General features: G+C 41.8%; 1 protein-coding gene and 1 long non-coding RNA gene across 2 annotated transcripts in view; one reads left to right on the top strand and one right to left on the bottom strand.

Annotated features, from left to right (window-relative positions):
* Nucleotides 1-13648, top strand: part of LOC122555183 (immunoglobulin superfamily member 3-like) — a 243563-nt gene that overhangs the window by 129573 nt on the left and 100342 nt on the right. The gene's annotated exons all lie outside the window — the stretch shown is intronic.
* The window catches only part of LOC122555184, a 12410-nt gene continuing 9286 nt past the window's right edge, over nt 10525-13648 (bottom strand). The window contains exon 3 of the long non-coding RNA XR_006313203.1: nt 10525-10769. This is a non-coding gene — a long non-coding RNA (uncharacterized LOC122555184). The remainder of the gene's footprint in view (nt 10770-13648) is intronic.

Below are 13648 nucleotides of genomic sequence, written 5' to 3' on the forward strand. Positions count from 1 at the left end.
TCTTTCCTCTCCTCTTTCCCCCTTTGCTACCCTTCTCCCCTGTTTTCCATTTGCCTCTGCTTCACCCATCTCCCCCATCCCCCACATATTTTGTCACATAGTACTGGCTTCAGCCTTGGTCATTCACAGCTCCTAATCTCCCTATAATCTCTCTCTGCACTGTCATTATCACCTCTTTATTGCTACCTTTGCTTCTGGAGCCATGACTCACCTTCTCTCAGCCTAGTATAAATATCTCCCTATTTCTCCCTAAATTAGCTTTGACAAAGGGTCAGTTGGACTCGAAACGTCAGCTCTTTTCTCTCCTTACAGATGCTGCCAGACCGGCTGAGATTTTCCAGCATTTTCTCTTTTGATACCAACTATATCCAAATCATTTATGTAAATGACAAAAAGTAGAGGACCCAGCACCGATCCTTGTGGCACTCCACTGGTCACAGGCCTCCAGTCTGAAAAACAACCCTCCACCACCTCCCTCTGTCTTCTACCTTTGAGCCAGTTTTGTATCCAAATGGCTATTTCTCCCTGTATTCCATGAGATCTAACCTTGCTAATCAATTTCCCATGGGGAGCCTTGTCAAAAGCCTTACTGAAGTCCAAATAGATCATATCTATCACTCTGCCCTCATCAATCCTCTTTGTTAATTCTTCAAAAAATTCAATCAAGTTTGTGAGACATGATTTAAACCTCCTTGTGTGATGTGATATTTCTTTCAGGAATAGAAAGTTTGTTGACAGACAGGAAATAAAGAACAAAGGAAAATTCTCCAGTTTCCAACACTTCCTCTGGCAGCCCATTCAATACATGCACCACCACCTGTATGAAAAAGTTGCCCCTTAGATCCCTTTTATAACTTTCTCCTCTCAGCTTAGACCTATGCCCTCTAATTTTGGACTCCGCTCCCTTGGGAAAATCACCTTGGCTGTTCACCCTATCTATCCATGCCCCTCATAATTTTATAAACCTCTATAAGGCCATCCCTCAGCCTCCAACACTTCAGGGAAAATAGAGCCAGCCTATTCAGCCATTCCGTATAGCTCAAATCCTCCAACCTCAGCAAGATCCTTGTAAATCTTGTCTGGACCCTTTCAAGTCATCATTTTAATAGCAGGGAGACCAGAATTGAACGCTGTATTTCAAAAGTGGCCTAACCGATGTCAATATAGCCACAATATTACATCCCAACTCCTGTCCTCAATGCACTGACCAGGAAAGGCAAGTGTACTGAACACCTTCATTACTATGTCAATGTGTGACTCTATCTTCTGGGAACTATGAACCTGCACTCCAAGGTCTTTTTGTTCAGTAACACTCTTCAGCACCTTACCATTAAGTTAAGACTTTCTGCCCTGATTTGCCTTTCCAAAATGCAGCAACTCCCATTTATCTAAATCAAACTCTATCTGCCACTTCTCGACTCATTGGTCCATCTGATCAAGGTTCCATTGCACACTGAGATTACCTTTCTCACTGTGCACTACACCTCCAATTTTGGTGTCATCTGCAAACTTACTAACCATTCCTTCTATATTCACATCTCTAAATCATTTATATAAGTGACAAAAAGTAGTGGACCCAGCACCGATCCTTGTGACACGCCATTGGTCACAGACCTCCAGTACGAAGAGCAATCCTCCACCACCACCGCCTCTGTCTCCAACCTTCTAGCCAATTTCCAGGGGTGTAAGGTTCTGCTGTGGGTCATATGACTGGACAGACTGATTCACAACCCGATGATCTTTAGGCAACTGGGTAAAGTGTCCCACAAGTGGTATCCAGAGTGTAGGATTTGCATTTTTTCGTTCTCTGCTGCTGTTCTATCCCAGCATTACTTTAAGCTGACAGGCAAGTTGTCACCATTCTGAATAATTGGTAACAAGTTCCTCCCAGTGAATAACGTCATTGTTGAAGTGCTTCAGGAAGAGCTTCAGAGTGTCTTCATCAGGTTTTCCATATCATCCCCTGGAACACTCACCTTATGAAAGTTGAGAAAATAGACATGGTGAAGAAGATGGTTTTCAAGTGCATAGGCACAATGCTTATGAAGTTGATTTTGCAGGAGTTTTGCATGGATGATGGTGGAATTGTTTTTAAGAAGGACAACAGCATTTGGTTAATGTTCCCCTCATTGAATCTGGAGGATAAATCAAACATTGCCAGTGGAAATTCTCAAACACTTGATTAGTTCCAGATTCCACTGGAATTGACCTGCAGAGATCCTTAATGCAAACACTTGCTGTTTCTGTTTGTTGAAGGTTGGCACAGCTAAGTCAGTGTTGGAGCTTCTTGTTAAAGCGTGGCCTTTTGAGAGCGGTGGCCGCCAAATTATGGGAAGTGTTCAACATACTCTAGAGATATATAGGAGGTGGAATATTTAGCAGGTGTGAGTTCATAATTGTTGCCTAAGAAAAATCATTTAAAGGACATGTTGAATTTATGCAGATTGGTTAAATCAAGTCTGGTATGCCAAATTGAACAGACTGAGAGGCATCCAAGCTGTATTATTCAAGGGATCAACAGTGCACACAAGCCTTTCCACCACATCAACCCACAGATTTATTGGATTAGACTGTAAAGGGGGTAAAAGCTATTCTTCAACTAATCAAAGCCTTGGTTAGACCACACATTAATTATTTGGAGCAGATTTGGGTGCCACCATAAAAAGGATATATTGATCCTATAGGGAATGCAATGCAAGTTGACCAGAATTATATACACTGGCTCCATGGATTTTGTTTCTCCCAAATGAAATTAGATTGTGAATTACCGTATATACTCATGTATAGATCAAATATGAAGATGGAATTTTAAAGCTGAAATTAGGGAGTCAACTGATACACAAGGTATTGTTTTCGAGGCGATGAAATTCATGTTTGTTATAAATCAAAAAATGGACAAACAAGAGTCAGATCTCCATGTAATATGATAAACAACAAAAGGAAAAGTGCTAAAACAATTATAATACTTTCAAACTATATAGGTCAATATCTACAGTGATTGAGTATAGGACATATGGCAAAGAAAACAGTTTGTACTCAAGTCTTGATTGTCATTTGCATTTCATCTTTGAGTAGTAAGTACGTTTTTAAGTACTAGCGAGAGAAAGGCAATCACAAACAAGTCAATATCCATTTGGTCATTTAAATGGGATACTTACCTACCAGGTAGCCCCCTGGTCCGTAGTTCTGTAATATATTTGGACCGCAGTAAACTGTGGAAGCAGACTCGGTTGATTACAGTAATTTTGAAAACCTGGAGCGAAATGTGATGGCTGGTGGACTAGAAAACCCGTAACAGAGCAGTACAGCCAGCAGACTGGAAAGCCGGAGTGGAGCACAACAGGCAGGTACACTGACTCATATAAATGTTGATCTGTAACTGGGAATAGGGTCAACTTATACAGAAGATACAAGGAAAATACAAGATTTTTTTGGCCAAAAATAAGGGGTTTACTTATACGTGAGATCGACCTATACACAAGTGTATACGATAGTCACAGTCCCATTGAGTGAATGGGCTTGAAAGGCTAAATAGCTAACTTCTACATTCCTTTGTTGTACAATCATTCACGTTTTTTTGCACAAGTCGACTATTTCAATGCACTCTTAGGTTAGATCTCACACTCTACTCTTCATAAATTTGAGGTTATTTAACCCTCTGCTGTCTGCATCCTTACTCATACCAAATTCTGTTCCCCTCTTCCCTGCCATCACTGACTTACATTGGTGTCAAGTCAAACAATGCTTTGATTCTAAAACTTTCATCCTGCCTTTCAAACTCCTCTATGGCCAACATCACCCTATCTCGGTAATTTCATTCAGCCCCACTAGGTCTATGGTATTCGCCCTCAACAAATTCTGGTCTTTTGCGCATCACCGATTTTAATCACTCCACTATTGATGGCTTAGGTGTACACTCTGGAATTGTCACCCTAAATCCATATGACTTTCTATCTTTTTCCAACTTTAGGAAGCTCTGGAAAACCTAATCCTTTGATTGAACATTTGGCTATTTTCTCTAACATTGCCCTATGTAGCTGAGTGTCTAATTTTGCTTTGTAATTTTTCTGTGAAGTGCCTTGGGACATTTTGTTGCACTATAAATACTATATAAGTGCAAATTAGTGTTGTCATTTAATATGTTGAGCAAACAGAACATTCCTTTTCTAAAATAAAATCAAAATTATAGCGATCAGTAAAATAGACTTTGCTTGGAAAAGTTATAATATCAACTGGGAGAAAGTGAGGATTTTAATCACTCCACTATTGATGGCTTAGGTGTACACTCTGGAATTGTCACCCTAAATCCATATGACTTTCTATCTTTTTCCAACTTTAGGAAGCTCTGGAAAACCTAATCCTTTGATTGAACATTTGGCTATTTTCTCTAACATTGCCCTATGTAGCTGAGTGTCTAATTTTGCTTTGTAATTTTTCTGTGAAGTGCCTTGGAACATTTTAGATTAGATTAGATTGCTTACAGTGTGGAAACAGGCCCTTCGGCCCAACAAGTCCACACCGACCCGCCGAAGCGCAACCCACCCATTTTGTTGCACTATAAATACTATATAAGTGCAAATTAGTGTTGTCATTTAATATGTTGAGCAAACAGAACATTCCTTTTCTAAAATAAAATCAAAATTATAGCAATCAGTAAAATAGACTTTGCTTGGAAAAGTTATAATATCAACTGGGAGAAAGTGAGGACTGCAGATGCTGGAGATCAGAGCTGAAAAATGTGTTGCTGGAAAAGGGCAGCAGGTCAGGCAGCATCCAAGGAGCAGGAGGCTTATTCCCGAAACATCGATTCTCCTGCTCCTTGGATGCTGCCTGACCTGCTGCGCTTTTCCAGCAACACATTTTTCAGCAAAGTTATATCGCCTTCCCTATAATCGATAGGCATACCATATATTACAATGCATGAAAATAATTTAAAAAGCTGCAACTTGATCTTGGGTATGATATTTTCATGATAAATAGGTTAAATTTATGTAATTCTTGCAAGTTCACTGAAAACATGAAAGAGTTTTGAAAAAATACCACAGGTTTTGCTCAAAAGTGGCATGTTTCATCAAATTATGTTGTATGCATCCTTAGGCGCATGATCCATGTATTATTTAACTGTCTTGTCCTCACCAGAATAAACATTTTATATAAAGGAAATGTGCAGTCAAAGGGTTATCACAATTCTATAGATCTTCATATGGGTTTGATTCATTTCTGTGCATGCCATTTATTGAGAACTATGGCCTTCTTGAAAACAATCAGCAGTCAGATTGTAGAGCCCACACGTATGATTGTGAAAGTGACCATGGCAACTTCTCATCTCAAATTGTGTTGGCAATTTTATGAATACTGTTTGAAAACACAATATAATTGTGAAGCAGCATTGTGCTATTTACTCAGCCCATTGAATGCTGACTTCTGCTGGAACAGCATTAAGTAGATATTGTGTAAAACGGAGATGCTTTGTATATAGTGATCATAAACAACACATCACAACGTGTACTGAAAGCAACAAATGTCTCATATTCCCGTTTTATTGTCTCTTTTGCTGTGTTTGCCTTCAAATGCAAAGCCATGCCCATTTTGAAAACCGTCATCCTATATGCCCTTACAGTATTTACAAGGTAATTATAAAGTTCATTATGTGCTCCATTGTCTAACATTCTGTTCTTTGCAATACTAAGGCTTCTGGTATGAAACACAATGTTTATGACTTCTGACACTAGAAAGTCAAGCTCTGTTAAATACTTCTTAAGGTGCCACTTGTTCAGCTTGAATCTTATATAAATGTGAAGTCCCTGACTTGAATTTCATTAAAACTTACTTTCTTTTCCCCAAAACAAAATTGTAAGTCTGTTTTTTTTAGGAGTTAGAATAAAGGAACAGGCTTTAGCAATGTAAACAAAGGTACTGCCACGAGGGGAAGACAGATGCCAAAATGTCAGTAGCCCACAAACTAAGCCATTAAAGGCAGCTTCTATTCTTCCAAGTAGAAGCTGATGGCATTAGCGAAGTGTTAGCTATGCAAAAAAAGTATCATTTGAGGTGACAGGTTTACTATAGAAGAAGAGGAGAATTAATCACTTTATCCATGAAGAAGTTTGACCCAGAATGGGTCATTTGGGTTCACAATGATAACAGGCTTTCCAGTACTACAGGACTGCGCCTATGTGGCACTATGGAGGAGCAGTACTATAGCCTTAGGGACTGTCACTCAGTCCATTCACACTACATGTGTGATGCACTGAGATGTCTCAATAAATGCCTACTATCCTGGCAGCACATGATGATTTTACCCAGTTAACAATTCCAACCATCTATGAACTTTACAGCCATAAGGTGGCTGTGGGAGACCCGGCAACTTCCAGTCCCTTCCATTATAGGGGCTTATGACCACTTTCCATCATCTTACCTCACAAAGTCAGAGGACCTACATTAAAAGTTATGGAGTCACCTGCTACACTGGAGCAAACCATTGGGTTAATAGATTCCTGAAACAATGATTTTATGACTTGGTTTACGGCGTGCCGGGGACAGTGGTGGTGAAATTTGTGCATGAAATGTCCAAGATAGTCTCCATGCAGTACACTGTATCCTCTATTGTATTAACAATTATGAGGGCCCCAGGCAGTTCCTCTCTGTGATCCTGAGGACATATCATTGGCAGGTGGAGAGGAGGAGGAGGAGGAGGAAGGGAGAAAACCACATATCCCAAATGTAACTGGATAGAGTGAAAAGGACCATTTGTGAGTCTTTGCTTCAGTCAAATGGAACTTCGCCAGCATTTACATTAATCCACCATTTACAAATAATATATCCAGAATTAGACACCATGTCACAAACTCTCGAGCCTGCTTCAAAATCACATCAATTATCACGTAATGTCTTTAAGCAGCCAGTAATAAATAATACAAAAAAGCTAATAAATTGTTTGTATTTCCTTCGTGTCTGCCTTGCTGTGATCTTGTCCGACCCAGTGGTCCTATGTAATGCTATCCCAGATGCTGGAACATGGCAGATGGAAGACTGCTGACCTTCACTGGGAGAGCTGCAGCCAACCTTGCAGGGCAGCCTTGAGTAACTGTGAGCCTTGAGAAGCCCAGCTTTGGACTGCACCACTTCGGGCGGCAGCAGATTGAGCTGACTGACAGACAGCAGCAAGGCGGATGGTGGGAGGATGAATATTGTCATCCTGTGAGAGGAGGGCAGGTCATGTTCCACAGTGCCACTGTCACTGCTACAAATCAGGTTGTACCCTCTACCTGTCTCCACCTATTCCCACTCCATCACCCTGGCCCCACCACCCCCTTTATTTGCAGCTTCCCCCAAACACACCCCCAGACCTGAAGAAGGGCTACACCCAAAAAGTCGACTTCTCCACCTCCTGATGCTGCCTGGCTAGCTGTGTTCTTCCAGCCTCCTGCCTGTCTATTTTGATTCCAGCATCTGCAGTGTTTTTGTCTCCATCAAAGCATCATCTCGGCATCCATGGTGGTATCTGTCTGTGCCTGGCTGGTCGTGCTTTGAAACTGCAAACCAGCAGCCAGTAATCTGATTACTTCCGTCTGATTTTCCACTGCAGTGCAGTTACTTCAGCAGGATTTTGTAATCAAAGCTGAGACTACGGTCATCAAATACTCCCTACACAGCAGAACGTGTGGGCTTCAGACTCTCCACAATATCCTCTGATCTGCAGGAGCTGGGTTCCTCATGCTTGTAGTCCTGATGGCTACATACACGTTCCTGGTAACATATCACATCAGATTCCAACTCTAAACTATCATCAAAAGTTCACATAGTTCTGGCATCTTTTCCAAGAATGTTTTTTTCCAAGAATGCCCTTGATTTGGGGAAAACACCATAATATTGGAGATGGCAAGTGTAACTCCCACAGAAGTCAGGAAACTACAGGCCAGTGAATGTAACATCTGTCCTTGGAAATAAATGATAAAGCCTATTATTAAAGAAGTTATAATAGGATATTTGATAGGTTTAATACATAGACAACATTATTTGTGAGAGAAAAATCATGTTTGATTAATCTGTTGGAGTACTTTGCAGAGTAAACACGTTGTGGAAAACAGGAAATGGATGTGTGCAGTATACTTATATTTGCAGAAAGTATTTGATAAAGTGTCACATCGAAGGATATTGCAGAAATAAAATCTCATGCTGTAGTAAGTGGCATAGTAATATGGGTAGAATTCCTGGCTGACAGGAATTAGAGAGTAGGGATAAATGGGTCTTCTTTAGGGTTGCAATGAGTGTGTACCACAGGGATTGATACTGGGACCTCAACTGTTTCCAATTAATATAAATGACTTTGATGAAACTGCAGAAGGTATGATCCCCAATAACACAAAGATAGGGCAGGAAATAAAGTCTGACGAGGACATAAGGATTCTGCAGAGGGACAGAGACAGATTAATTGAATGGGAAAAGATATGCCAAATGGAGCATATTGTGGGAAAATATAAAATTGTTCACTTTGGGAGGAAGAATGAGAAAGAAGCATATTATCTAAATGGTGACAGATTGAAGGTTTATGAAATACAGAGGAATCTGGGTATCTAATGAGTGAATCAAAAGAGGTTAGTAAGCAGGTACAGCAAGTAATTAGGAATGCTAGGAGAATGTTATCATTTTTTGTGAGAGGAATTGAATTTAAAAGTAGGGAGGTTATATTTCAGTTTTACAGGATATTGTTGAGACCATATCTGGAGTACTGTGTTGGTTATCTTACTTAAGAAGACATATAAATTCATTGGAAGCAGTTCATAGAAGGTTTGTCAAACTAATATCTAAGAATCTTCAGGTAGTCTTCTGAAGAACTATTGGATAGACTAGCCTTGTATTCGCTGGAATTTTACAACAGTAAAGCAAGGTGAGACTAAAGGCTTTTAAAATGGTAACTTGCTAAGAGTGAGAATTCAACAGTCAGTACAAATAGCTGTAAAAGCAGGTTCAAAAATTGCTTTGTAGGCTGTGGTGGTCAGTGACAATGACAACTTCTCATATTGGATCAGTTGGTACCACAGGATGGTTCCTTAGGCGATTTAAGATGGCCGTTAAAAGTTAGTCGCATTACTACATGTCTAGATTCAAATGTAAACTAGGCCAGGTAAGGATTGCAGATTTTCTTCTCTGAAGAGCATTCATGAACCAAATGGCTCTTTATGGCAATTAGCGATTGTTTCATGATCTCTATTACCGAGACTGGCTTTCAATTCCAGATTTTATTAAACTAAATTCTACCAGCTGGCAGGGTGGAATTTGAGCCAGTGTTGTTACAGCAATGGCCAGGCCATCTGGATTCCAAGCCCAATGACATCACCAGCAAGCTCTATTAGCCCAGCCACCTCTTAAATGAGCCACCAGAAACCAGTACAAAAAAAGTACTTCTTGTGAACTGAAAATTAAATTTACATTCTTGATTTGTTAAATTGCAAGTCAGTTGGCAGTTACCTGTGAAGTCAATTGCAAGTTGGTCACCAGCCAAGGGTTAATTAGATACTGTGGTTGGAGGCTATAGATATGACATGTATTCTGAGAGTTAGAACACAAAACAGAAAAAAATGTTTACACAAAGAGTTCTGAGACATTTTTCTTTTAGTATTACTCGTTGACGCTGAAATAATGGTACCCATTTAGGTGGGATTGAATTATGGAGAAAGGGAAATGGAAATGCAATGAGTAAATATGTTCATTATTTTCTCACTAGATCAGTAAATGCTGGCATGGACTGATAATGCTGAATAGACTGTTTCACATTCACATTCTAGGTAAAATTAATTGGTCATTTTGTCATGTCGCATTACAGACACTATAAGAAATGCAATTTCTCTTTTTTCTAAACTACATTATCCATCAAATCATCAATAACTCATTTTGACTCTTGCCATGGCCTTAATCCACAGCATATTTTTAAAAAAAGAAACTGGTGTCAACTATCAGTTTTTTAAAAGAGAACTTCTACAGTGTTTTGATTTATAGGCTTGTTGGTGGAACATTTGCACAAGCAATTGATAAAGTTTTTTTTGTTGGTATTTACGTAAGGTCTAATAATTATGAATGCTAGGGTGAGTTTCAAAGATACAAATATCTCAGCGGGGACTCTTTAAGCACATTCTCTATAAAATTAAGAATTAGAAAACAGACAGTGAGATGAGATTGGTTTAGCGACAAATAGGATAGACATGTAACTTATAACAGGAGGAATCACCTGAGGGTATCATGATGTAGTTTACTAACATATAAGGTCAGTTACAATAGAATGACAATAAAAGATTAGCAGTTCTTTACTGTTGTCGTATCCCTGCTTCAGTTGCCTGTCCCTGCCACCCAGTATGAGATCACTTGTAAAGAATAACAGCAGGTTCTTTTTTGCTCATCAGATATTTGGTTGAAAGATTGCCATCTGTTGCACCTTTCTGTAGTATTATGCACTGTCAATATCTTTAAAAAGATCTGAAATGCCCTTTACTGTTAAAACATGCGGTGAAGCACTGGTCTGTAATTTGAAACTAGTTGCACACAATAAAGAGTTGCACACCACTTCAGGCTTTTTTATGGTGCATAGATGTAGATGTAGATCTTGTGGATTACAGCTGGAGTTGTCAAGTATTATTTAACAACCTGGACATTTGGAAGTTATGAAAGCACTTGACCCAATGAGGTGGACAAATCATTGTAAGTGATAGGTCTCCATACTGCATACAGTGCATTGGCAGGAAGGTGTTGGTGTCTTCTGGTATTGGCAGCATCTATGGAGAGAGAAGCAGAGTAATATTTTGAGTCTGGTATGACTGTTCCTCAGAATTGTTATCCTAAGGCGAGTGGTTGAGTGGAAGGCTGTGAATTGATATTCGTTGTAAAAGCAATTACCTATTATTGCATAGGAAGCTATCCTGAAGCTCTCAATACCAGATAGCATTGCCTACCTTTCCCTTCTTTTCTGGAACACACCGTTTAATAGAAAATTATTTTCTGTCTGAACAAAGAAGAAATTTTATGCCCTCATAAAAATCTAGTAACCTTTCTGTAAGAACAGCCCTTTAATGGAACAAACAAGTTATGTGATGATCCATACTCCTCTTAAGCTGGAGTAAGTTTTAAAGTTTTGAGAAGAAAGTGAGGTCTGCAGATGCTGGAGATCAGAGCTGAAAATGTGTTGCTGGAAAAGCGCAGCAGGTCAGGCAGCATCCAGGGAACAGGAGAATCAACGTTTCGGGCATAAGTCCTTCTTCAGGAATGAGGAAAGTTTGTCCAGCAGGCTAAGATAAAAGGTAGGGAGGAGGGACTTGGGGGAGGGGCGTCGGAAATGTGATAGGTGGAAAGAGGGCAAGGTGAGGGTGATAGGTCAGATTGGGGTGGGGGTGGAGAGGTTGGGAAATGAGGAAACAGGTGAAATCCGAGTTCATCCCTTGTGGTTAGAACATAGAACATAGAAGAATACAGCGCAGTACAGGCCCTTTGGCCCTCGATGTTGCGCCGATCCAAGCCCACCTAACCTATACTAACCCACTATCCTCCATATACCTATCCAATGCCCGCTTAAATGCCCATAAAGAGGGAGAGTCCACCACTGCTACAGGCAGGGCATTCCATGAACTTACGACACGCTGAGTGAAGAACCTACCCCTAACTTCAGTCCTATATAGTGAGAAGGCTCATCGGGGAATGTGCAGAGTTAATTCAACTTTTCAGAAAACAAGACCCACAAAACCTTTCAAATGCACATCATTTCCATCTGGTTTCCAAGAATTTGCATTGCAAAGTATTGTGGTGTAGAACCCCACATGTACACCCTGCAGTTTTGGAATTATCCACCTTTGTGCATGAAATGGAGTTTTAGAACATAAAACAGAAATACAGCGCAGAACAGGCCCTTCAGCCCTCAATGTTGCGCCGACCTGTGAACTATTCTCAGCTCATCTCCCTACACTATCCCATTATCATCCATGTGCTTATCCAAGGATTGTTTAAATGCCCCTAAAGGCAGGTAAGGCATTCCATGCCCTTACCACTCTCTGAGTAAACAACCTGTCTCTGACATCTGTCTTAAATCTATCACCACTCAATTTGTAGTTTTGCAAATTACAAGCTGACATCATCATTCTAGGAAAAAGACTTCTACTGTCTACCCTACCTAATCCTCTGATCATCTTGTATGTGTCTAGCAAATCCCCTCTTAACCTTCTTCTTTCCAATGAGAACAGACCCAAGTCTTTCAGCCTTTCCATGAGTTCAACACACGGCGTGACATCGAACAATTCTTCCGCCGCCTTCGCCTCCGCACCTACTTCTTTAACCAAGACTCTCGCACACCTTCTGACGACCCCTTCTCACGCCTCCAACACACCCCATCCACCTGGACACCCCGTGCTGGCCTCCTACCTGCCCTCGACCTCTTCATAGCCAACTGCCGCCGCGATATTAACCGCCATCTGAACTCCCCCATTCCTCTCACCCACTCCAACCTCTCACCCTCGGAACGCGCAGCCCTCCACTCCCTCCGTTGCAACCCCAACCTCACTATCAAACCAGCAGACAAGGGAGGTGCGGTAGTAGTTTGGCACACCGACCTTTACACCGCTGAGGCCAAACGCCAGCTCGCAGATACCTCCTCCTACTGCCCCCTTGTCCATGACCCCACCCCCCACCACCAAACCATCATCTCCCAGACCATCCATAACTTCATACACCTCGGGGGATCACCCATCCACTGCCTCCAACCTCATAGTCCCACAACCCCGCACCTTCCGCTTCTACCTCCTGCCCAAAATCCACAAACCTGACTGCCCCGGCCGACCCATTGTCTCCGCCTGCTCCTGCCCCACCGAACTCATCTCCGCATACCTTGACACCGTCCTGTCCCCTTTAGTCCAAGAACTCCCCACTTACGTTCGGGACACCACCCATGCCCTCCACCTGCTCCATGATTTTTGCTTCCACTGTCCCCAACGCCTTATTTTCACCATGGACATCCAGTCCCTGTACACCTCCATCCCCCATCACGAAGGACCCAAAGCCCTCCACTTCTTCCTTACCCGCCATACTGACCAGTACCCTTCCACTGACACCCTCCTTCGACTGACTGAACTGGTCCTCACCCTGAACAACTTCTCTTTCCAATCCTCCCACTTCCTCCAAATGAAAGGAGTAGCCATGGGCACCCGCATGGGCCCCAACTATGCCTGCATCTTCGTAGGATATGTGGAACAGTCCATCTTCCGCAACTACACTGGCCCCATCCCCCACCTTTTCCTCCGCTACATCGATGACTGTATCGGCGCCGCCTCGTGCTCCCACGAGGAGGTTGAACAGTTCATCCACTTCACCAACACCTTCCACCCCGACCTCAAATTCACCTGGACAGTCTCAGATTCCTCCCTCCCCTTCCTCAACCTTTCTATTTCTATCTCAGGCGACCGAACCAACACGGACATCTACTACAAACCAACCGACTCCCACAGCTACCTGGACTACACCTCCTCCCAACCTGCCCCCTGTAAAAACGCCATCCCATTCCCAATTCCTTCGACTCCACCGCATCTGCTCCCAGGAGGACCAGTTCCAAAAACGCACATCCCAGATGGCCTCCTTCTCCAAGGACCGCAATTTCCCCCCCGACATGGTCGAC

The sequence above is a fragment of the Chiloscyllium plagiosum genome, chromosome 12 (assembly GCF_004010195.1).
Source record: "Chiloscyllium plagiosum isolate BGI_BamShark_2017 chromosome 12, ASM401019v2, whole genome shotgun sequence".
NCBI lineage: Eukaryota > Metazoa > Chordata > Chondrichthyes > Orectolobiformes > Hemiscylliidae > Chiloscyllium > Chiloscyllium plagiosum.